The sequence below is a fragment of the Eurosta solidaginis genome, chromosome 4 (assembly GCF_040869045.1).
Source record: "Eurosta solidaginis isolate ZX-2024a chromosome 4, ASM4086904v1, whole genome shotgun sequence".
Classification (NCBI taxonomy): Eukaryota; Metazoa; Arthropoda; class Insecta; order Diptera; family Tephritidae; genus Eurosta; species Eurosta solidaginis.
This window is the reverse complement of record NC_090322.1, coordinates 274,122,364-274,146,120: the sequence shown is the minus strand read 5'-3', so window position 1 is coordinate 274,146,120 and position 23,757 is coordinate 274,122,364. Positions and strand designations below refer to the sequence as shown.

The window sequence follows — 23,757 nt, the reverse complement described above, 5'->3', positions numbered from 1 at the left end:
ACACAGGTACGGCAAGGAAAATAATTCGGAAGGTTTCCGGGAGGGAGATTTGGTACTGTTATACAACCCTCACCGGCGGAAAGGTGTTCCATCCAAATTTCGGTGCAGTTGGGAAGGCCCGTACAAGGTTGTGAAGAAGATCAGTGATACCATCTACCGCATACAAAGCATTGAGAAACCACGGAGTAGAATAGTGGTACATTTGGCGATGCTAGCAGCGTTTAAATCGAGAGATTTGTCTAATCGGGACGATCAGACTTAGGTGGAGGGCAGTGTTACGAATATTAGCAAAACTAAGGAGTTATGTCGTCTCTAAGCCGATGCTAAGCAATGACGTGAATGCACATCAATAATACAATCATTATGTATCTACATAAACGAAACAATGACTGCGTATATATGTACCATGTACGTATACAAGCAGCGGAGAGTCAATGCACTAACACATGCATATATCTGAGATACTCCTATAAGTATGCAATGAGAAAAACTATAAAATTGTGCAATTGTAGTTACAGCTGAGAAGTTTGAGAGCTCCTGGACAATGCTAGTAGATTCTAGAAAATGCGAACGTGGAAACCAAAGAGTATAAAAGGCGACAGATGTAGAGGCGCTGTAATTCAGTGAGTTGTCAAGCAGTTTCGATTAAGACGATATCTAGCGAGCAATAGCAGTATTATTTTGAATAGTAGAGTTTCATTGAGCTATCAATCAGTGTGGTTATTAAGCAAGCTATTCGTTGCACAGTTTGAGTGTTATTGTGAAGTACTTTAATAAAGGCCATTTTGCATTATTACAAATTGGAGTTATTTATTCAACAGTTTAGTGATTCGAACTTAACAGAGAATTGCAAATAAGAGGATTTGCAGCAAATTCGTTACAATATTAATAATTCTGGCAATTTTAGTTAAAAAAGGAAATCGGAACTTTAATTAAATACTTTAAAATACGAAAAGCTGCTTTATTTATAAATCAAATGGCATTTGAGTACTTGGCGTACGTTTTATCACAAGATTAAGAATTAATAAGTCCATCGCCAGTGGACAGACACCTTCTTAGAGAAGTAGATAACCCATTCCAATTGAATGCAACGGAGTGTCGAAAGCTGTACCGACTAACCCCAGACTTGGCTCAATATGTAAGAACTTTTAAAAGCAGTTAGTATGCGGAATTTATTTATTTTTGGCACTCCTTTTGTGCCTTCGCATTTTTTAGGTTTCGTTAAGGTGTGCTGCCTTTCTACTATTAAAACGAAATTTAAATGTCATTTATTTCGATTCGTTAAAACTAAGTTAGTGAATAGTACAATCGATAAGGCCACAAAATCGTTAATTAAAATCTCGACAAATCGCATCGTTATAAGTTAGTGAATTCCACTACTGGTCCACCTTTATTTCGATATCTCGAAAAGGCATCCACCTATAGAACTAAGGCCCACTCCCTTTTAAAATACTCATTAACACCTTTCATTTGATACCCATATCGTACAAACACATTCTAGAGTCACCCCTGGTCCACCTTAATGGCGATATCTCGAAAAGGCGTCCACCTATAGACCTAATGCCCACTCCCTCTTAAAATGCTCAGTAACACCTTTCATTTGATACCCATATCGTACAAACACATTCTAGAGTCTCCCCTGGTCCACCTTTATGGCGATATCCCGAAATACCTTCCATTTGAAACCCATGTAATACAAACACATTCCAGGGTTACCCTAGGTTCATTTTTCTAAATGTTGCTTTTCCCTTATTTTGTCTCCAAAGCTCTCAGCTGAGTATGTAATGTTCGGTTACACCCAAGCCTTCCGTACTTGTTTATAATAATATCAAAATTTAACTGTCTTGCCAAAACGGATTCAACACAAAGCGTGGCAAGTCCTGAAACTCGCTCTTGAGATGATCACGATCTATGAAAGTTTTTGATTCTCGAAAGGACGTTGAAGGAACGTTCTGCACTAGCTACAGTGACAGGTATAGTGCAAAAGATACGTAAAGTAACACAAATATTCGGGAAAATTGTATAAAGATTTTGAACATAGATGGCACTTAGCAATTCCAATGGTGACAGATCTTAATCGAAATTTGCTTCGTAAATGTGTTTCATGTGAATTATTTCGCATTCTAAGCCTTGAGAAATGTCCGACTTGTATTTTTCGACAAATTTTACTGCCCTCGCCCGAACCGTAGTTTCATTCATGTCTTCAAAATGCCACAAAAAGGAAAAAGTCTCATTCAAATTTCTCATAGCTGCAAATCGTCCAGTAATGCCAGTGATTACCGGATCGACAATCACCAGGAATGTATTGTTTTTAAAATCAGACTCTGAATCATCCATACTCATCTCATTTAAATTATCTTCAGAACGTCTTTTGGGTTTTCTCTTTCGAATGTCCGGAAACTTTGGCGAGATGTTCAATTGAATAGCAACTGTTTTGCATTCGTTTAAAATTGTTTCCCATTGGTTCCTTATGTACTTCAAATCAGCTAATAAGGCATCTAGATGTTGGACCTCAACATCTATGGTGGCGTCTCTAGCTTGGAGGACCTCGTTTCTTTCATTAATGGTAGTCAGTATTATGAACCAAATTGAGGACAGCAAGATATATTCGAACTTGTTGATGTACTTCAGAATGCCGGTAACATCTCCGTATGCTTGCGCAGTCAAATTTGGCTTTTGTCTGAAAGACTATGAAGAGAGCTCGGTACATTTTTTTTGAGTATGTCCCATAGTTGTGGACTGCTGCTGAAAATAGTAAAACATTTTCGTGCAACTCGGTAGAAAGTAATTGCAGCCGTACACCATTCTGCAGCATCAACAACACATAAATTGAGACTGTGGGTTGCAAAAGGCGAGTAATCAGCATTCGAGTTTTTGTCGAGAATGTGGCGTAGTGCTCCGTTGTAAGCTTCTTTCATATTGTCGCCGTTATCGTACCCTTGTGCACGACAATCTTTTAATGGGATTGCATGTTTACCTCGAGTATGGCAAATTAGATAAGCGATTTTCTGACCAGTTTTTTGGTTGCAATTCACGAAAGCCAAAATTCGTTTTTGAATTGTAAAATTTGTTGTTTTCGAATTGAAACTGGGTTAGCAAAATGAACGTAGTCAGCGTGACTAGCATCAGGCATAGCATCAACGATAAAAGCAAAATACTTGGCTTTCTTGCCCTCAGGTGCTTTGCACAAATTTCTATAAACCCGTTCTGAATCTCTGGAGAAAGATAGTGAACTTGTGTGTGCTGTCGTTGTAAAAACCTAATTTTCTCCAAATGATCTCTAAGTATCGAATCATAATGGCTTATGAGATCTTAGATGCCCAAAAAATGCCCTTTGTTCGTTCACGAAGATTTATACTTTCGCCTTGAAAGCTAGGCCTCTTTCACCCAAAAATAAAATAGTGCCAAAATTCTATATACAATTTCTTTCCACTTTTGAGTTTCAGTGATTACCTGTTCATTGATAAGTGTATTAATTGTAGCCTCCTTTTGAATAAGATTTTGTAAAGATCGCCATTTGAATATAACATTTAATGTGATCTAGAGTATTTTCGTGTGATGACAGCTTATCATATAGCTTCTTCCATACCTAGAATTTCGAATATCCGCCAGAACAACTAATTTTAGGTCGATTTAAAGTATTGGTGTTTAACAGATGACATGGTAGGCAATAAAAAGCATTGCTACTGGCACTCCACACTAACCAGTCACGCTCCACTTTCTCTCTATTTGGCAAGATTCTGTTTAACAACGAGGTAGGAAATACCTCGTCATGACAATAACGTGGAAAAATGACAGGACACTTTTAATGACCTCGACAAATTATTTCGTTGACTTCTTCAGATCGCAAAAACTCATTATTCACGGTACCGATATCAATGTCGTTTAAATAATCTGGACTTTGAGTTGGTGGTATTGTTGGAAGACTTTTTGAAGCTGAACCTTCATCAGTGTTCCCACGAAAACTTTACGATTTCGGATTCATGTAAACACAAATTTTTTTGTTTTTGTTTTTATTGTCTCCTCCCTGGTCGAAGGCCCAGGCAAAAAATCATTATCAATATCCGTTGCTTTTGAAATTCGGCTTAAAATTTGCACAGGTAACAACTAAAGACTCTCCTGAATTAAAAAAAAAAATGTCTTAGTACCTCTAAATCGCGTGCCCCCTGAGAAATCCCGGGCCCGGGGGGAATCACCCCATTCCTCCTCCCCTCTCGTCGGGCCTGCCTGGAATCGTGAAATGACCCTATTGTGCGAAAACAAGTTTTCGAGAAAAACGCGTTTAAAGTTTTTGTGTAGCGGCCGGCCGTTGTGAACGAATTTTGTAATTAAAACTTAAGTAACCTCCCGATAAGCTACAAGCTTGAAACTTGGAATATAGTTCAGAACCCGATGACAATGCAATAATAAGAAAAAAATCTCCGATAGGTGGCGCGTGGATCGAAATATTTCAAAAAGTCGTATTTGTGGTCCGATTTGGCTTTAAATGCGATTTGTGAAAAAACTAAGAAAGATAGAAAACTGCGGTTCATTGGGAAGAACGTTAAATTTCCTATAAGAACCAATCAAAAAGTGAACAACGGTATTTTCGCACAAAAGGGTCGTTTCATGATTCCAGGTCACATATGCCAAAATCTATTTAAGCCTTCTTAAAATATCCTAGCGCAATTTCTGGATGGCTGCATTAAATATACCAAAAGCTCTTCCGTTGCTTATGATATACTTTTCGACTTAAAATAAAGAATATTGTGGTAGAATGTACCTAAAAAAAAAATAAATGTAAGGCGCGATAACCTCCGAAGAGATCTAAGGCCGAGCTTCACTTCCAATTTGCGTCGTGCTCCTCTTGATTTTTCCCTACAAATTGGCCGGACGGGACCTACATGTTTTATGCCGACTCCGAACGGCATCTGCAAGGCAGATGAGTTTTCACTGAGAGCTTTTCATGGCAGAAATACAATCGGAGCGCTTGCCAGACACTGCCGAGGGGCGACCCCGCTTAGAAAAATTTTCTTCTAATTGAAAAATCTTATTTCTAAAATTTTGATGTTGCTTTGCCCGGGAGTTGAACCCAGGGCATACGGCATGATAGGCGGAGCACGCTACCATCACACCACGGTAGCCGCCAGAATGTACCTATTTTAGCACAAATTTGTACAAATAAATAGGGGGACTCATGAAAGCATATAAACTTATAAGGTGTAAAATTATATCCAATTACACACGCCGTTATATGAACGCACCTAGTAATATTATTGATAAACTTAATTGTTTATCAGCTGTATTATTGGCACAGAAAATTTTTTTTGATTGTTATACAAATTACAAAATGCCAACATCAAGTGAAAAATCAAAACTAAAACGTCTTTACTTAGATATATTTGCTGTAATGTCTGCAAGGTTGCATTCCTTTGAGTTTACCGCGTTTACACAATGAAATGTGCGCGTAAATTTATACAAATTGTGTAAATGATTTTTCATATAAAATTTGACAGCTAGTTTACGCACTAGATAAATTTATACGTTTACACACTTTATAAGGCATTTATAAGGTTACATGAGTCCCCCTAATGTTCTTTCTTAAAAGAACCAATTTACTTTAGCTATTTTGATGCATTCCCTTTAATATAAGAAGTGAAAAAACTCCTAAGAAATGGCAGAGAAATCTCCCACTCACTCACATTCATAATACCTACTTTTCTCCCATAACCGGTTTCCACTTTTTCGAACATTCTTCAGAATAGGAGGAAAGGGAGAATTGAAAAAAACCCACAAGGAATTTTTATTTAGAATGCGAGAAGGGAAAAACTCGCACGGAATTTTTATTTAGAATTGGGCTGAATAGCCTCATCCGATGTTGCTACTCTGCTTCATTGTGAATGATAACATAGACGTCAAAATTCCAAAGTGATTGGATCACCTGATTTGTAATTGACTATCGCTGTCTCATTCTGTATCTCTTTCTATCACCCGCTGAAGATAGGCGCCGCCATATTGAACACCCTTTCAAAACGCTAAAAAGTAGCCATATTGAACATCCTGGCAGGCAGTTGACAGATAAGATAACACACTTAGTTATCATTCACAATACTCTGCTTGTTCAGCGACAACTAAAGGCGAGTAAAGCGGCAGTTACCCACGAACGTACGTAGAAAAAACTTGTCAGCTGACACGACCTAACTTATGAGCATTGTGAATGATAACTAAAGCCGGAGTCATTGGTGCCGTATGTCGTATCGCTGTATCCGTATCCCTAACGTAATCAGCTGTTTATCGTTACGACGGTAAACCAAAACCCAATTGGTTGGCTACGATACGGTTACGACCTTAGCGGCACCAATAATCATTTGCATTGATTCTAATAAGGTTGGTCGAATCAGCTGTTATAAGGTTACCGATACGGTTACCGATAAAGCACCAATGTCTCCAGCTTAAGTGTGTTATCTTATCTGTCAACTAACTGACAGGATGTTCAATATGGCTACTTTTTAGCGTTTTGACAGGGTGTTCAATATGGCGACGCCTATCTTCAGCGGATGATAGAAAGAGATACAGAATGAGACAGCGATAGTGAATTACAAATCAGGTGATCCAATCACTTTGGAATTTTGACATCTATGCAGAAGATATCACACTTTTTTATCGTTCACAATGCTTATGAGTGTGCAATGTCAACGAATACTCACCGCGTTTAACACACGTACGTACGTAGCCCGGAACATAGAAATCAAACCAATTTTGATTTTTTCCGTAAGAACGTGTCAGCTGATCGCTCTCTCACTAGACAGAGTTGCCTAGTAAACTTTTGTGTGCTAATTTTTGACCGTTTGCAGTTATTATACAAAAAGGCCTAAAGATTGTTTACAATTTTGTTGAAATATCCCAAAATTATTATATAAAATTGGAGGTAACAAACAAATGAACTAGAAATTCTTATTCAATATTTGTTTCTGCCATTTGCACCATGAAAAATTGTAATTCCAAAAGTTGATGTTTGCATAAGCATGTGTAACGTAGCAAATGCTACGCCACAATATCTACTTCCCATTTAGCGGCCACCCCTAACATCATATTTCCCATTTACTGCCCACCCCTAATATTGTATGTACCGACATACATACATACCGGCCCACAGTGTTTCGTGTAGAACAAGCTAGCTGGACAAAATTATTTTATGAGATTTTCCGTTTCATATGCAGTCATTTATTACAACTACGTCATTTTTTTAGCCATATGTTCTTTTTTTCCAAAATTTTACTTCATATACATTTGCTTATTTCATATACAGTAACTCGGGTGAATAAGTGACATAGATCCAAAAAAAATTAAAGGACTTAAGAATATTACTTTATTGTACTTAAAATGAATGGACGGACTACAAATCTCAATACTCTAAAAAATTCTAAAAATTCCGAAAAAAAATTAAAATTTTTTATGAAAATTCGTCGAATATTTCAAACATTTTTTAAATATAATTTAATTTTTGTTATAGATCGTGACAAATTTTCTTACGGGAAATTAGTTAAAATAAATTTGCGAAAGCGAAAATTGTAAGAATTGTCCAAAAAGGGGTGTCTACTTATTTATGTGAGTGACTGTACATATGTACATACATATTTTGTATTTATTTGAGTATTTATCCTGGCACTACAATTTTTACAAAATTATTTTATTGTACAAGTCAGGAATGTAAAAGTGAATTACAATAATAATAATAACAATATAAATAATTAAATTAATTATGTGAAAATTACTTATTACAAAAACTTAAAAGTAAAGTATCATACAAAGTAGAAAAGACAATAGATTTAAATTAAATAAAACCTGATCCAACAAAAAGTTATAGGGTAGGTTATCTTTTATAATTATGTTATTATTCGCTATGATCACTTTCATTCGATGATTCACTTGTGGAATAGTCATGAGCATCAGCAACGCTACTGTGAAAGCTTGAAACAACTGGTGTATTTATTGTGTCCTCAACATTATCGGGGGACAGTAAATTTAAGACTTCTGAAGTCAGACTTTTAAATTTTTTCTTAGGTATCTCCCTAAAACTGTTAACTAAAGGATCCGATGTTATAAGCAACATATTCATAAGATCTCTATTCGTGGCTTCACGCGACTGCTTTTGTGTGTTATCATCCCTGAATCGTCTCAAATCTTTGTTACGGGCTTCCTGTGCTTCCTCAGAAAGTTGACCAATAGGTAAAATTGATGATTTTATAATATCAGTACTATGCACTAAGATTTTATGAACTGTAACCGGCACATTAAACCATGGATAGAGATCTATGTATAGTTTTTTAGTTTCGACAGCAAATTTTTCAAATCTTTGGATATTATATTGTACCCAGATGCTAATGCGCGAAGGAGAGTGTCGAATCTTTTGATGAGCGTTACATCCAATCCCTTAATCTCAGCACTAGCCTCAGAATTTTCAAAAAAACCTACGAGCAGTGTTGCCGTCATTGGTATTGCCGAAACCTGGTTTTGGTTTATCTATTATCAATCCAAGTACACTTTTAAATTTATTCTGGATTTCGTTGGAACGTAGCTTTACACTCTCTTTATCTGCCTCATTCCTAAGCTGCCATTTTTTTACTAGGAGGCGATAACTTATGTGAAGCAAGCATTCAAAACATCTTATCCATACATGGATAGTAGACAAACCAAAACCAACATAATCTCGGTTAGGCGTAAAGTCCCGTAACTCATTATTCATATATTTTGAAGTGGCACCATAAATATAACACTTTTGTGTGAAAGAAGTTTCATTCACAGCATTGCAAACTTTTACGTCAATCATTGTTAGAAGCATATTGTGATTTACGGAAACTTCGTATTCTTCGAGCACGTACCTTGTTGGCAACAACGCATTTATCTCCTCTAAAACTTTGGGCGTTTCAAAAACAATAAAATCTTTTGTTTCTTTAGAAAAAATAAATTTAATTGGACGACAATAGACAAGTAGAAGAAGGTCGAGGATTCTGCCAAACAATGTTACCTTTTTCAACCTGTAATTGAAGAGGAACGAAAGAAAATATAAACAAACACTCATCAGTGTCAGAACTGCATGTAAACTTTTGATTATATGCGCTATGGCCAGAGCTTCCATCGCAACCCCACTTGCTGATTAAAGTATACGTCAAGTTTGTAGGTAATAAACTAACAAAAACTTCTTGATTTGCTAAAACTAAACGCTCAACAGTTTTATATAATACGGACTGGACTTTAATTTCCGCACGTGTTTCACCCACATCAATTTCATTTGGATAGCATTCTGCCTTAGCTTTTCTTAGACTATAAAATGATGGATAACCCTTATGGCCTCCCTTGATGATCCACTTCCGAGTCGTTTTGTACCCATGAGTCGTCGACTTGCTATCTATGTAGTATGCTAAAGCTTCTACATTGCTCAAGCATCTTGCATCTGGCTCACATGTCATATTTTTGTCGGATAGTTGAGTGGTTTCCTGTGATTTTTTTTATAATGTTAGCAACATTTATGTTGCCGGACATACGCGTTGATACTTCTGCCGCATAAAGTAACTCACCAGGACTTCTAGATTGCAAGAGGTCATCCACTCGACGCCAATTGGTTTTTTCACTGCAGCTAACAAAGTCCTTCTTTCGTCTTCCGGGGCCGGAGTTACCCGAAGAAGTGCTTGGTTCGTCTGATGGCAACTTTGAATCCACCGTTATTGTAAATGTGAAGTCTGGACCTGAAAGCCACTCCGAGTTTTTATTCAAAAATCGCTCCTTATGTCTTCCCAAAGTGTTCCACCTTTGATCCAGCTTCAACGAATATGCCGATATTTGTAAGATTAAACTTTTTATCGAATACTCGGCTGCTTCGCTTAAATCGTACTTAAGTAAAACAAAACTCAATAATTCTTTATATCTGGTTTGCTTCGAATGTTGAACCCAAATGTCAAAAAATGTACCATTTTTATTATTTTTTATATTATTATTTTTTCTTTTTTTTTTTTGCGTATTTTGAGTTAAAGCCAGTGTCTTCTTTTCGCAATGTTTATTAAAATTTTATATAGGAATCAAAGAAAACATAAATTTTTGCATTTTACAATGAATACGACACTCTAGTAAATTGCCGAATTGTTTATATACCAATAAAATAAAAGAAAAATTTGGTCCTTTATTTTGATATTTTGTCCTTTTTTTGGATGAATTTTGGTCCCAAATGAAAACATGGCGTGGCAATAGTTGTCAAGAAATTAAACTGGCCACTTATTAAGTTAATGCCGTTATCCAGCAATCAGAGCTTAGCCATGAGTTAAAGCTGCAGACATTGGTGCGTTATCGGTAACCGTATCGGTAACCTTATAACAGCTGATTCGACCAACGTTATGGGAATCAATGTAATCTATTATTGGTGCCGTATCGTAACGCTAAGGTCGTAACCGTATCGTAGCCAACCAATTGGTTTTTGGTTTTCCGCCGTATCCATGACCTAAAAATATTTGAGTTGGTGAATTTAATAACTTTTTGTAGATTTTATTCATTGTTTTGGATACATTATGACTAGGAGACTTATTTTTTGTGCAATATGTTTGTAACTTTTTGCGTTTTCTTTATTTTTATGAAATTTTCACGATTTTTAGGTTAAGGCACCATTAATTGATAACAATGTATCGTATAGGGCTACGTTAGGGATACGACTACAACGATACGACAAACGGCACCAATGACTCCGATTTAAATCTTGCGATTCAAGGTGCTGTTGCAAAACCAATTTGAATAGAATTTAATTTTCAGCGAAGGCATGGGTAACATGTCGAAGGTACAGTTTAGTACTGGCTCCTACATTCGTTTTTCCCACATTGAATGAAGATAATAATACCTAGTTTTTCATGAATGTTTTAAAAGCTCCAGTTCCATAAAAAATATTTTTTGGCGGCCACCGTGGTGTGGTGGTAGCGTGTTCCGCCTACCACCCCGTATGTCCTGGGTTCACACCCCGGGCAAAGCAACATCGAAATTTTATAAATAAGATTTTTCAACTAGAAGAAAACTTTTCTAAGCGGGGTCGACCCTCGGCAGTGTTTGGCAAGCGCTCCGAGTGTATTTCTGCCATGAAAAGCTCTCAGTGAACACTCATCTGCCTTGCAGATGCCGTTCGGAGTCGGCATAAAACATGTAGGTCCCATCTGGCCAATTTATAGGGAAAATCAAGAGAAGCTCGGCCTTAGATCTTTTCGGAGGTTATCGCGCTTTACATTTATTTCTTTATATAATCTTCATCTTGTACTTGGAAGCACTTTGTATCGAGGAGTGAGACCTAAGTATTGTTGGATTTACCCATATGGCAGGCATTATGTTGTTCATTCATGCGATCAGTGTTGCCAGGTGATGAACAAAAAAGAAGCTAGATTGGCAAAAAAAAAGGTTAGAAAAAGCTAAATTTAGAAAAAAAAAGAAGCTAAAAAAAGGCCAGACATTTTTTTGGTTAAGTAATTCATTAAATTTTTTTTTATATTTTAGTTTACACATTTGTAAATAAAAACTTATAAATATAACTTCTTGTTTCAAAACATATCAGGCACATTTTCCTTGACTAGCACATGGAATTACTTTAAATGATTGCATATGTGTATATACATAAAAAAAATATATTACAAACTAATTATTTATATAAAATATTCCCCGTCTGAAGAATCAGAAGAGCTTAAGTCTGCGTATAAAGTTTGGCTATTTACCATAGATATGAGATCATCGGTAATTTCAAAATCATTACAACATTTAGATGAGCGTTTTAACGAGCATCTAATATTAAGCAGCGCATTAAGCATTTTAATTTTTAGCTTGTTACTTAATTTATTTTTCAGAATTTTCATGCCACTAAAAATTCTTTCAACCTCCGCGTTACTGAGTGGTAATACTAAAAAACTAAATATGAATTCGACAAGTTCTAAAAAGGGAGGTTCGTTTAATGCATTTTTATGTTCTCGGACTTCCGACCAAAATTCCATGGTGGAGTGTAAATGTTTCCATTGTATAGTTATAAGTTTTCGCCACTGCAGCTCTATTAATGCTATTTGACTTGAAGAATAACTATACTTCTCTTTTTCAAAGTAAGAAAATACATCTGGCTTTGAAACTTTCAACGAATTTTCAGCAGAAAAAGGATTAATCTTTTGTAGATAACTCATATTATTAGGTATTAGGTGTTCACAGGCACTATTGAAATTATTTTATTTTAGAAATTATTTTATTTTAGAAATTATTAAAAATACATTCGGAGTAAAAAAGGCTAGAAAAAAGTCACGAAGCTAAACCCAAAATTTCGAAGCTAAAGGCAAAAAAAAGGCTAAATCTAGCCTCGAAAAAGCTAACCTGGCAACACTGCATGCGATCAATACATTTTGTGAATGAAATGTAAAACGCAAAGCGGTATTATGGTGGCGAACGGCTGTGCTACGTACTGTGTATGTACGGATGTATGTACACATATGTGTGTGTGTGTGCCTTTGGGAATGATATTACCCAACAAAAAATGGACAGTTTATTGAAGCTCACTTCGTGTGAACAAAGTTTTACAACGGAAGCTTAAAATTTTCTTGAGGGAGAAGGCATCAAAAAGCTGATAGACCATTTTAAGTGAGGCTTAGGTATTCCTTATTTCATATTAAACCTTACATCAATTCTGCTAGAGAACTATCATACAATTTACGATATATGTACATATGAAATAAGTAAAGTTATTCTTAATTCATAGCGTTATTAAAGCGAACCAATCGGAAAGAATTCTATGTAAATCCGGTCTTACAACTTTGGCAGAAAAACGCAAAACGTAAATGGTAAATGACCATCAACGCTTTATAATATACATACATATATAATTTTTGATTATTATTTTTAATGACATATTTATTTTCTTGCAATAGTTTATATTTATATTTCTGTATATCTACTGCTGAGTGGAATAGCTCCCTATCTCGGCTGCAGTTTCAAAAACGCCATATCCCATAAAATGTTTGAATAAAAAATGTGATCCAATTTACATTGAGACATCTTATTCTCCTTCCTTAGAATCTATGGAACACATAATTGCTATTACTTTTCAAATAATACTAAAAATTACTTAATGAAGTATTCACTACCAGTACGATAAAAAAATATATATCAGATCAGCAGATGAGTTTTCGCTGAGAGCTTTTCATGGCAGAAATACACTCGAAGTGCTTGCCAAACACTGCCGAGGGGCGACTCCGCTTAGAAAAATGTTCTTCTAATTGAAAAACCTTGTTTCTAAAATGTTGATGTTGCTTTGTCCGGGGCGTGAACCCAGTATCTTCGGTGTGGTAGGCGGAGCACGCTACCATCACACCACGGCGGCCGCAGTGCGATAGCTGGAGTAAATACCCAACAAAAAATTTCAGCCAACCCTAAATATATTTCCGATATTCTAATTATATTTCATAAAACCACAAATTTATTTCAGAAGATGAAAAAAAGTATTTCATAAAAAGTCAAATGTACTTCAGAAAAACTTTAATTTATTGCAGAAGAACTGATATATTATAAAAATCCATGGCTCAATTATATTGTTGGCTCATCACACCATATAGTTGAAACATGTAAAAATCCATGAAAAATTACATTTTACTTTAAATAATAAGTTAACCAAGTTAAAAGGATGACAAGGGCAGCAAATTAAATAAAAAGAAAATGGAATTACATTCACTTTACCACGAAGTATCTAAAAAAAAAATACTTGCGTGCTGTATAGCTCGAACACAAACAGCTGTTGAAACCGTGTTTTTTCTCTGTCGAATATATCCTTCTACATTTATTACAAACTTCTTTCAACGAAGTAGCACAATCCTTTTTCGACAAAGGTTGTTGATCTGTTATACAGAACTCCCACAGCTAGGCATGACACGGCACTTTGTAGCCTAAATCTGTCAAAGCGTTACCTTAAGTCGTCCACTTCACTTAAAGGTCTTGAACCCTTTCTGCAGCCCTTTCCTTTTTTAATTAGCTTCGACACATTTCAATCAATAGCACACTTTATGTACATACATATATGACCGATCTGTTGACGGAGTTTGTAGTTCCAGAACGCTAGCTTCCCCTTAAATTTTAATAAAAAATTTTAATTTTTTCACAGCAGAAAAAAAAATCCAAAATATACATATTTGAAGTTTTCTGGAAAGCGTTTGGAAAGTCTGAAGTACATTTGATTTTTCGGGAATACACTTGACCTTTTTATGAAATAAAATTGAGATTTTCTTAAGAGCAATTGGAATTTCTGAAATATCTCTGTTTTTTTCTGAAATACGTCTCATAATACGATAGTTTTGCGCTAGTTCGGAACCAGTTCGATTCGCTGCGGGCGGGTAATTTATGTTGTAATACTAATATGACAATTGTGCTCATGATGCAATTATTTGGTACCAAATCCTCTATTCCATAAATAGCAAAACTAATCACACCAAACTGCATAAAATCCCGTAATTTCCAAATCAAAACGTAATAATTCTAAGAGCTTTCCAACCAAAACGAAATGAATACAATGTGGAACCTACGCCTCTAACACCAATATCCCTACGGCCCTGTTGAAACAGCCAATTTCTTTGGACTCTCGTTAGAGGACTTTGAAGACAAAGGTCGTGCCCATTGAATGGGGCGATGCACTGTTAACACAACAACAAGTAGATACTTTTGATCCACTTACACTGAATATTCGGTTGCCTGACACTTTAAAGTATTACTTAAAAATACAGTTTGTAAACAAGGGTATTATAACTTTGGTTCGATAACGGTAGAATGTAATGGCATAAAGGAATCGAGATAGATATAAACTTCCTTATAGGTACCAAAATTATCCTCATCAAAAAAGATTTTGACTAAGCCATGCCCGCCCGCCCATCCGTCCATACTTGAAGATTGTCCTTGCAATAATATACACATTTTGTGAAAATCGACAAAATCGTTGGGCGACCACGCCCACTTAAAAAAAACGATTTAGAAATTGCGAAGAAGTGCTATTATTCAATAACAAAAACCGCTAAATTAATGATGCTGGATATGTGGATCGACTTCATGACGGAAAATAGAAAATCGGTAAAGTTTTGGAAATTGGGAGTGACTTTGCCTACATTTAGAAAAAAAAGTTTGAATTCAAGTTTTAAAAGAGCTTATTAAAATATATTGAGACTGGGGATTAATAAATGAAATTCGGAGAGAGGGATATTTTGAACCGTGTTAAAACGATTATATACCTTCCAGATCATCACTTAAGACCGCCATGGTGCTAACAAGATTCGCCCTGCGTAAAGAAGGGTTGAAGAGTGCGTTCTGGAAGCAACAAATTCCGCTGCACAACTTTATCTTCTATACCGTATAAGAGCTTTCTTGTACATGGTTCGAGTAAGCCTATGTTTTCTATTAATCAGCTGTTTTTTTTTTTTTTTGTTTGACCTTCTTTAATACCGGTCTCTCAGGTAGTCCCTTTAGATATCAAGCAAATATGTATGTATATAAATTCGCCGAAAGGTGTTTCAAGCAAGTCATTCCATTTGGCTGATTTAAAAGGATTAAAATGATAATTTATCATTTCTGTCATTCCTATTAATAGTAACGGGTTGTCCGTTGCGGAATCTGAAAATTGTACTAAATGTTGGTTTCAATATCCGTACGAGCTCAGCTTTTTGCTATCACCATGCATGTAATTATTTATCCTACGATCATTGCAACAGAAATCGGTAATAGTCTAGTTGATGGGTCGACTGCTAATACGCTTCCAAAAATATCGAGAGAGGTGTCAAAACACGCGTATTAATCTCGAGAACAAAAATCCGAAGGCGGAAAAGAAAAATTGTATCTCTGTCCGGAGATCTTTGCAGTTGAAGTTGGCGATTTTCATGTGGTTGTTGTTGTGTTGGTACCCACCAAAATGATTGTGCATCACCGTGGCGGTAGCCACGGTTATACCACACACCCGGACTTGGCATGGCGTAGCCCAGGGTTATTTTTTATAAGCGCGGCCGAAGGCCGCCAACGCAGAATGGTGTTCTGCGCAAAAATACTATGGATCCCAACCCCGGTTTCGGAGGTACCCGCGGGTCTTTTTCCGGGTTTTCGTTAATATCTTTTGAACGAGTTAAAATTTTTATTCTCTCTCTTTTTATTAATACTGATGTCAAGACGCGTCGTTTGACACCTCTCTCAATATTTTTGGTAGCGTATTAGCTCAACTAGACTATTACCCAGAAATCGAATATTTTACATTGAGTTCGAGAATAAAGAACATAATAATTGTACGGAAGACATGTGCTTTCAGTATTTAGAATTGTTTTAAATATATACATATGTACGTATGTACGTATGTACATTTGTATGTTGAATATACTATTTTCATATACATTTGTATATTTCTTGTTTTTGTTCAAAGCACACATTATTTGTTGTTGCTTCCTACATCGATAGTGTTTAGCTGTTTGTTATTAAATAAAATATTTCATAAGTTTTCTTACTATTATATTTATTAGTAGCTTTTATATGTAACTGTATTTGAATTAATTAATTTCTGAATTATTTTTATAATCGATGGTCACTGCCACTGTCACTCTCACTTCAACTTAACATCACTACACCGTTACCGTATAAACATTTTCACCGATCTTTACAGCCGGGTTGCCAAAACTATACTGAGAGGAAATTATCAGAAGTATCTGACTTAAAGCATTGATTCTAAAAAGATACGTACATATGTAGTTGTTACTCAATATTTAAATAAATACACATACAAAGGCAATCAAAAGCAAGTGATAGAGACCGATCCATTAATTGCTTTGCTCCCAGTGATCGAGTAAGTTCAATTTGCCGGTTGTTTTCTACTTTGCCCACTAAGTTCCAAAGAGAGCGCGTAAACCGCTTCATGGCGCCTCACATTTACTCTAACCGTATTTACATTTATGAAGACATATATCAAAATTTACCCACCAAAAATTGTACACCTTTTATATCGCATATCCATAAATTTAGAAAAATTTTATAATTTTCTTAAAAACAATAAGAGTTTTTATTAGAGATTTATGTCCATTTGCTGAACGGCAAGTTATCTTGTTAACTCAGAAAATATACGATAAAATATATGAGTTCAACCTCTTATTATTAATCGCTTACAAGAAAAGAAAAGAAAAGAAAAGAAAAGAAAAGAAAAGAAAAGAAAAGAAAAGAAAAGAAAAGAAAAGAAAAGAAAAGAAAAGAAAAGAAAAGAAAAGAAAAGAAAAGAAAAGAAAAGGAAAAAGGAAAGGAACTGAATGGAAAGAAGAGGAAAGGACGAGCAAAAAAAAATAAATAAAAGGAAAAGAAAAGAAACAAGTAAGGAAGGTTAAGTTCGGGTGTAACCGAACATTACATACTCAGTTGAGAGCTATGGTGACAACATAAGGGAAAATAACCATGTAGGAAAATGAACCGAGGGAAACCCCGGAATGTGTTTGTATGACATGTGTATCAAATGAAAGGCATTAAAGAGTATTTTATGAGGGAGTGGGCCATAGTTCTATAGGTGGACGCCATTTAGGGATATCGCCATAAAGGTCTATCAGGGTTGACTCTAGAATTTGTTTGTACGATATGGGTATCAAATTAAAGGTATTAATGAGGGTTTTAAAAGGGAGTGGTGGTAGTTGTATAGATGGTCCCTTTTTCGAGATATCGCCATAAAGGTGGACCAGGAGTGACTCTAGAATGCGTTTGTACAATATGGGTATCAAACGAAAGGTGTTAATGAGTATTTTAAAAGGGAGTGGGCCTTAGTTCTATAGGTGGACGCCGTTTCAAGGTATCGCAATAAAGATGGACCAGGGGTGACTCTATACTTTGTTTGTACGATATGGGTATCAAATTAAAGGTATTAATGAGGGTTTTAAAAGGGAGTGGTGGTAGTTGTATAGGTGGACGCCTTTTCGAGATTTCGCCATAAAGGTGGGCCAGGGGTGACTCTAGAATGTGTTTGTACGATATGGGTATCAAATTAAAGGTATTAATGAGAGCTTTAAAAGGGAATGGTGGTAGTTGTATATGTGAAGGCGTTTTCCAGATATCGACCAAAATGTGGACCAGGGTGACCCAGAGCATCATCTGTTGGATACCGCTAATTTATTTATATATGTAATACCTGCCAAGATTTCAAAGGTTTTTTATTTCGCCCTGCAGAACTTTTTCATTTTCTTCTACTTAATATGGTAGGTGTCACAACCATTTTACAAAGTTTTTTCTAAAGTTATATTTCGCGCCAATAAACCAATCCAATTACCATGTTGTATCCCTTTTTTCGTATTTGGTATAGAATTATGGCATTTTTTTCATTTTTCGTCATTTTCGATATCGAAAAAGTGGGCGTGGTCATAGTCGGATTTCGTTCATTTTTTATACCAAGATAAAGTGCGTTCAGATAAGTACATGAACTAAGTTCAGTAAAGATATGTCGATTTTTGCTCTAGTTATCGTGTTAACGGCCATGCGGAAGGACAGACGTTCGACTGTGTATAAAAACTGGGCGTGGCTTCAACCGATTTCGCCCATTTTCACAGAAAACAGTTAACGTCAAAAAATCTATGCCCCTACCAAATTTCAAAAGGATTGGTAAATTTTTGTTCGACTTATGGCATTAAAAGTATCCTAGACAAATTAAATGAAAAAGGGCGAAGCCACGCCCATTTTGAAATTTTCTTTTATTTTTGTATTTTGTTGCACCATTACTGAAGTTGAATGTTGACATAATTTACTTATATACTGTAAAGATATAAAATTTTTTGTTAAAATTTTACTTTAAAAAAAAATTTTTTTTAAGTGGGCGTGGTCCTTCTCCGATTTTGCTAATTTTTATTAAACGTACATATAGTAATATGAGTAACGTTCCTGCCAAATTTCATCATGATATCTTCAACGACTGCGAAATTACAGCTTGCAAAACTTTTAAAAGTGGGCGGTGCCACGCCCATTGTCCAAAAGTTTACTAATTTTCTATTCTGCGTCATAAGTTCAACTCACCTACCAAATTTCATCGCTTTATCTGTCTTTGGTAATGAATTATTGCACTTTTTCGAAATTTTCCATATCGAAAAAGTGGGCGTGGTTATAGTCCGATATCGTTCATTTTAAATAGCGATCTGAGATGAGTGCTCAGGAACCTACATACCAAATTTCATCAAGATACCTCAGAATTTACTCAAGTTATCGTGTTAACGGACGGACGGACGGAAGGAAATGGCTCAATCAAATTTTTTTTCGATCCTGATGATTTTGATATATGGAAGTCTATATCTATCTTGATTCCTTTATACCTGTACAACCAACCGTTATCCAATCAAACTTAATATACTCTGTGGGCTCTGCTCAACTGAGTATAAAAATGAAAAGAAGAAGTAAGGAAAGGAAGGGGTATGAAAAGAAATAGAGGATAGAATGGAAGGGAAAGGAAAGCAATGCGAGGTTTTAACTGTTTGATTTAAATGAGTTATAGATTTGCTATCGACAAGTGTGAGCGTGTTATCAATTTCTCATAGACGAATTAACGGTTTTAATAGGTGATAAAAATTCGCTGTTAATAATAAGCTGATAATAAAGCAATACCTAGCCGGAATTGGTTGTTACCGATAAGAAGCCGGGAATCTCTTCTCATATAGCCCAAAATTATTTGTTAATGGTAAAGTAAGCACAGTTGTAGTTTAATTTCCTCCCCTCGGCGAGCTCTGGTTAATTTGAAAACATTAGTTTCCAGAGGTACACCTCTATGTTTACACATCGAATTTCACGAGTACTTGGTACACACAACCATTTTTTGTTCTTTTTTTATGGGTATACATATCTGCTTTTACAATTTACTCGGTAATACTACTTACATATGTACATACCTATGTACATAAAAACATATTTAGATAGACACTTGTTTATAAACAACACCCCATACTTATTTGCATCACGACATTTAGAGCAGCGAATAGTAAAATAATAGTGGCATTTTTTATGAAATTTCGTAAATTAAATTCTTTTTTTTTTTGTATTTCCATAAAAAATTTCTATGAATTTTGTTAATTATGCAAACGTTTGTGGGGAAACTTCGAAAATACGAGAAAATTAGGACTTTAAAATGGTGTATTTCTCTCAATAATCACATTGAGTTATATAATTTGTTACCAAGTTATATTTTTTTCCTAAGGAAGAACCCTGACACACACATTTGAAAATAAACTGTAAAAAATCAATGCGAATTTTGAGTGATCTATAACTGGTACTTTCAAAAAGTTCAGAGAGCTCCGAATAAAAAATTCGACATTTTTGTAAAATTTTCACGAATTTTAAAATTTTTTCGAAAACGTTTTTGATATCGTTGTGCATAGTTTCAGTTACAAAATTCATAGAAACCTTTTCTAAAACATCGAAAAAAAAATTAATTACCGAAATTTGATAACAATTGCCATTGATTTTTCTTGTTTGCTGCTGAATGTATACATACCCCATAGTGAATTGAGGAGCACCTTTAGAAAGCCACTAACTCAATGTTGCGTTGAAGCGTTGATCCATATGGATCAATTTGTTGTTACATTTGCAAGTTAAATTTCTATCGGTATTGGATCACTGTTCATTGGAACGCGAGGAATGTCAGAAACGGTTACACCCACAAATCACCTACCCAGATTGCGCATTCACGAGTTCAAAATTGCTTCGTACTGCGCATCTACGTCACAGTTGACTGCTTGAGCGAATGAAAAAAAGAGAAAAAAAACGAGAGCTTAAGGATAATTACGTATGAATTGCCCATAGAAAACAGCTGATCTAATGTTTACATACGCAATGCGCAATCTTCTTGTGTGATTTGTGGGTTACACCTGCCCTCGAATTCAAACCAGCGCTAACGCTAAAGGCCGTGGCACAATGAAATTGTTCACATAATATAAGTGGTTATTTGGCGACCTTTTACTTTGTAAGTATGTTTTCTAGCTGGCTTGAGGTTCGCAATCTTTCAGTTTAAGGCAAACCATGTACTTGGGTGTTACGGTCTGCTGCTACGGTCTACGGCTACGATCAACTTGGGACCGTGTTCACGCGAACACACTTAGTGATGTGGCGAAAGTTGCGATAAAAAGTATCGAAAAACAAGGAAAAAGACAGACGGGCGATCGCGAACGAAAAAAAAAACCACGAGTTCCGGAGGAAGAAAAAAGGGGCCACCGAAATTTAGGTGCGTCGGTGGCCATGGTTTTTGAGGGTGGGCTAAGCACCGGGCGTCGCAACAACACCCGCGGCGCCCCTCTATATATTCGGCCCTTTATGTTTATTTTCCTTTTGGTTCTTTTATTTTATTTTCAGCCGTTTTTTTAGTTTGATTTTCAACGTTGGTAACCGGCCATGTCCGGTTCGGTAATTTTTTTTTTGCGCTTAGTTTTTTTTGAAGTTTCTTTTTTTTGAATTTAAAATTTTTGAATGTTTAACGGTCTGTCCGTGACATCCGGTTCGACCGGATGTTGTTTTAGTTTGAATTTATAAGCGTTTTGAGTCGGTCTCTGCGCTTCTATCAGGGTTTTTGATTTTGACAGCTTTCAGTTTTGATAGGCATGATAGGAACTTTTTTCTGTTTATGGCGCAGGAACAGTAAGGTTGGCAAGGACCCGCCCCAGCCGACAATGACTAGCCACTGTGCACCACGTTGGGCGCCATCTGTTATGGTATATGGTGTAGATAATAAGAGACACCAGATGACAATGTCGGGCAGAATTGCAATTTGCCAATGCACCATTTCATGGGCTCGGCCATTCCTCTTTGTGCCTCTCCGCGAAAATTTGATAAAATGCAGTGAAGAATTAACTCAGTGAGTGCAAAGTAAATATTGTGTTTCAGTGTTAAAATAGTGTAAAAAGTGAATAAAAAAGGCAAATAAATAGTGTAAAATATTATTGTGTAAAAACATATAAAAAAGTGAAGTGAAGTGAAATATTGGCTTAAAATCAAGAAATTGTGCAAAAAGTTTTGTGTTTTGTGAAATATCAGTGTAAATGAAAATGTAAAACAAAACACAGGTTAAAAAGTGAAGGAATAAAAACACGTAAATATTCTGTGCAAATTAGTAAAAAAGTGATTAAAATTGTGTAAAAAGTTGATTAAATTGTGTAAAAAAGGATAAAAAAAGTTAAGTGAAGTGAAATATTGTCATAAAAATAAGGTTTCTTGAAAAAAGAAGTTGTTCGTTTGAGCTTAAATGAGTGAAAAGAAGATTGTGTTGTGTTGTGAGAAGTGTGGGTTGTTTATGCTCAAAAGGCAAATAAGTGGAAACATAAACAAAAATTTTAGAAAAATTTGTTTCGGAAAATTGCGCAAAAAAGTGGAAATATAAATAAACATTTTAGAAAAAATTGTTTCGGAAAATTGTGCAGAAAGTTGTGAAAATTGTGAAAAATGTTGTTGTCTATCCTGTTGTTGTTGTTGTAGCAATGCTCGCCCCACCTAATAGCCGCGACCGATCACAAATTGTCATCAATATCCTCTAACGGGAGTCCAAGGAAACTTGCCGTTTCAACAGGGGTGGACCATAAGGAAAGGGGTGTTAGAGGCGTCGGTTCCACATTACAATTGAAGAGATGGTTGGTGTCATGTGGGGACACATTGCAAGCGGGGCATACATTTTGTATGTCGGGGTTGATTCTGGATATGTAAGAGTTTAACCTGTTACAGTATCCAGAACGAAGTTGAGCAAGAGTGACACGCGTTTCCCTGGGGAGTATGCGTTCCTCTTCCGCAAGTTTTGGATAATTTTCGTTAAGTACTGGATTCACCGGGCAATTCCCGGCATAAAGGTCCGACGCCTGTTTATGGAGTTCACCAAGGACCTGCTTGTGTTTTTTCACTTCATATGGCTGGGTTCTCAGGTGCCGTATTTCCTCAAAATGCTTACGGAGATGACTCCTTAAGCCCCTAGGCGGTGCTGGTTCATCAATAAGATGTCTGTTGGGATGCCCAGGTTTCTGGGTATTCAACAGGAACTGTTTGGTCAGCATCTCATTTCTCTCCCTGAAGGGGAGTATTCTCGCCTCATTATGCAGATGGTATTCTGGGGACATAAGACAGCCCGTGGCGATTCTGAGAGCAGTATTTTGGCAGGCCTGTAGTTTCTTCCAGTGGGTGATTTTTAGGCTTGGCGACCATATGGGTGACGCGTAGCACGTAATCGGCTGGCTAATTGCTTTGTATGTAGTCATGAGCGTTTCTTTATCTTTTCCCCAAGTACTGCCAGCGAGGGATTTGAGGATTTTGTTACGGCTCTGAATACTCGGAACAATTGCGGCTGCGTGCTCACCAAAATGTAGATCCTGATCAAACGTCACACCCAAGATTTTGGGGTGTCGGACAGTCGGTAGCGTAGTGCAATCGACGTGGATGTTCAAAATGGTCGAAATTTGGGGCGTCCATGTTGTAAATAAGGTCGCGGAAGATTTAGTCGGTGATAATGCCAGGTTTCGCGAGGCGAAAAAACTGAAGAGATCAGGGAAGTAGCCGTTTATTTTATTGCATAGCGCATCGATCTTTGGGCCTGGGCCTGTGGCCATTATTGTGCAGTCATCGGCGTAGGAAACGATTGTGACTCCTTCCGGTGGTGAAGGTAGCTTAGATATGTAGAAATTAAACAAAAGTGGGGATAGGACACCACCCTGTGGCACCCCCTGTTTAATTCTCCTTGGTTTTGATGTTTCGTTTCTAAATTGCACCGATGCCTGCCGACCACCCAGA

The 23,757-nt window shown here is 36.3% G+C and overlaps 1 protein-coding gene across 5 annotated transcripts in view; it reads right to left on the bottom strand.

Annotated features, from left to right (window-relative positions):
• The window catches only part of AdamTS-B (ADAM metallopeptidase with thrombospondin type 1 motif B), a 73,682-nt gene extending 57,021 nt beyond the window's left edge, over window positions 1-16,661 (bottom strand). For 4 of the 5 annotated variants that reach the window (XM_067786266.1, XM_067786268.1, XM_067786269.1 and 1 more), the window contains exon 1: window positions 16,500-16,658. The gene's annotated coding sequence lies outside the window, so the exon portion shown is untranslated. Of the gene's footprint in view, window positions 1-16,499 lie in introns of all 5 variants that reach the window. The other variant, XM_067786267.1, reaches the window with a different exon arrangement.
• Between the last annotated feature and the right edge of the window lie 7,096 nt (window positions 16,662-23,757).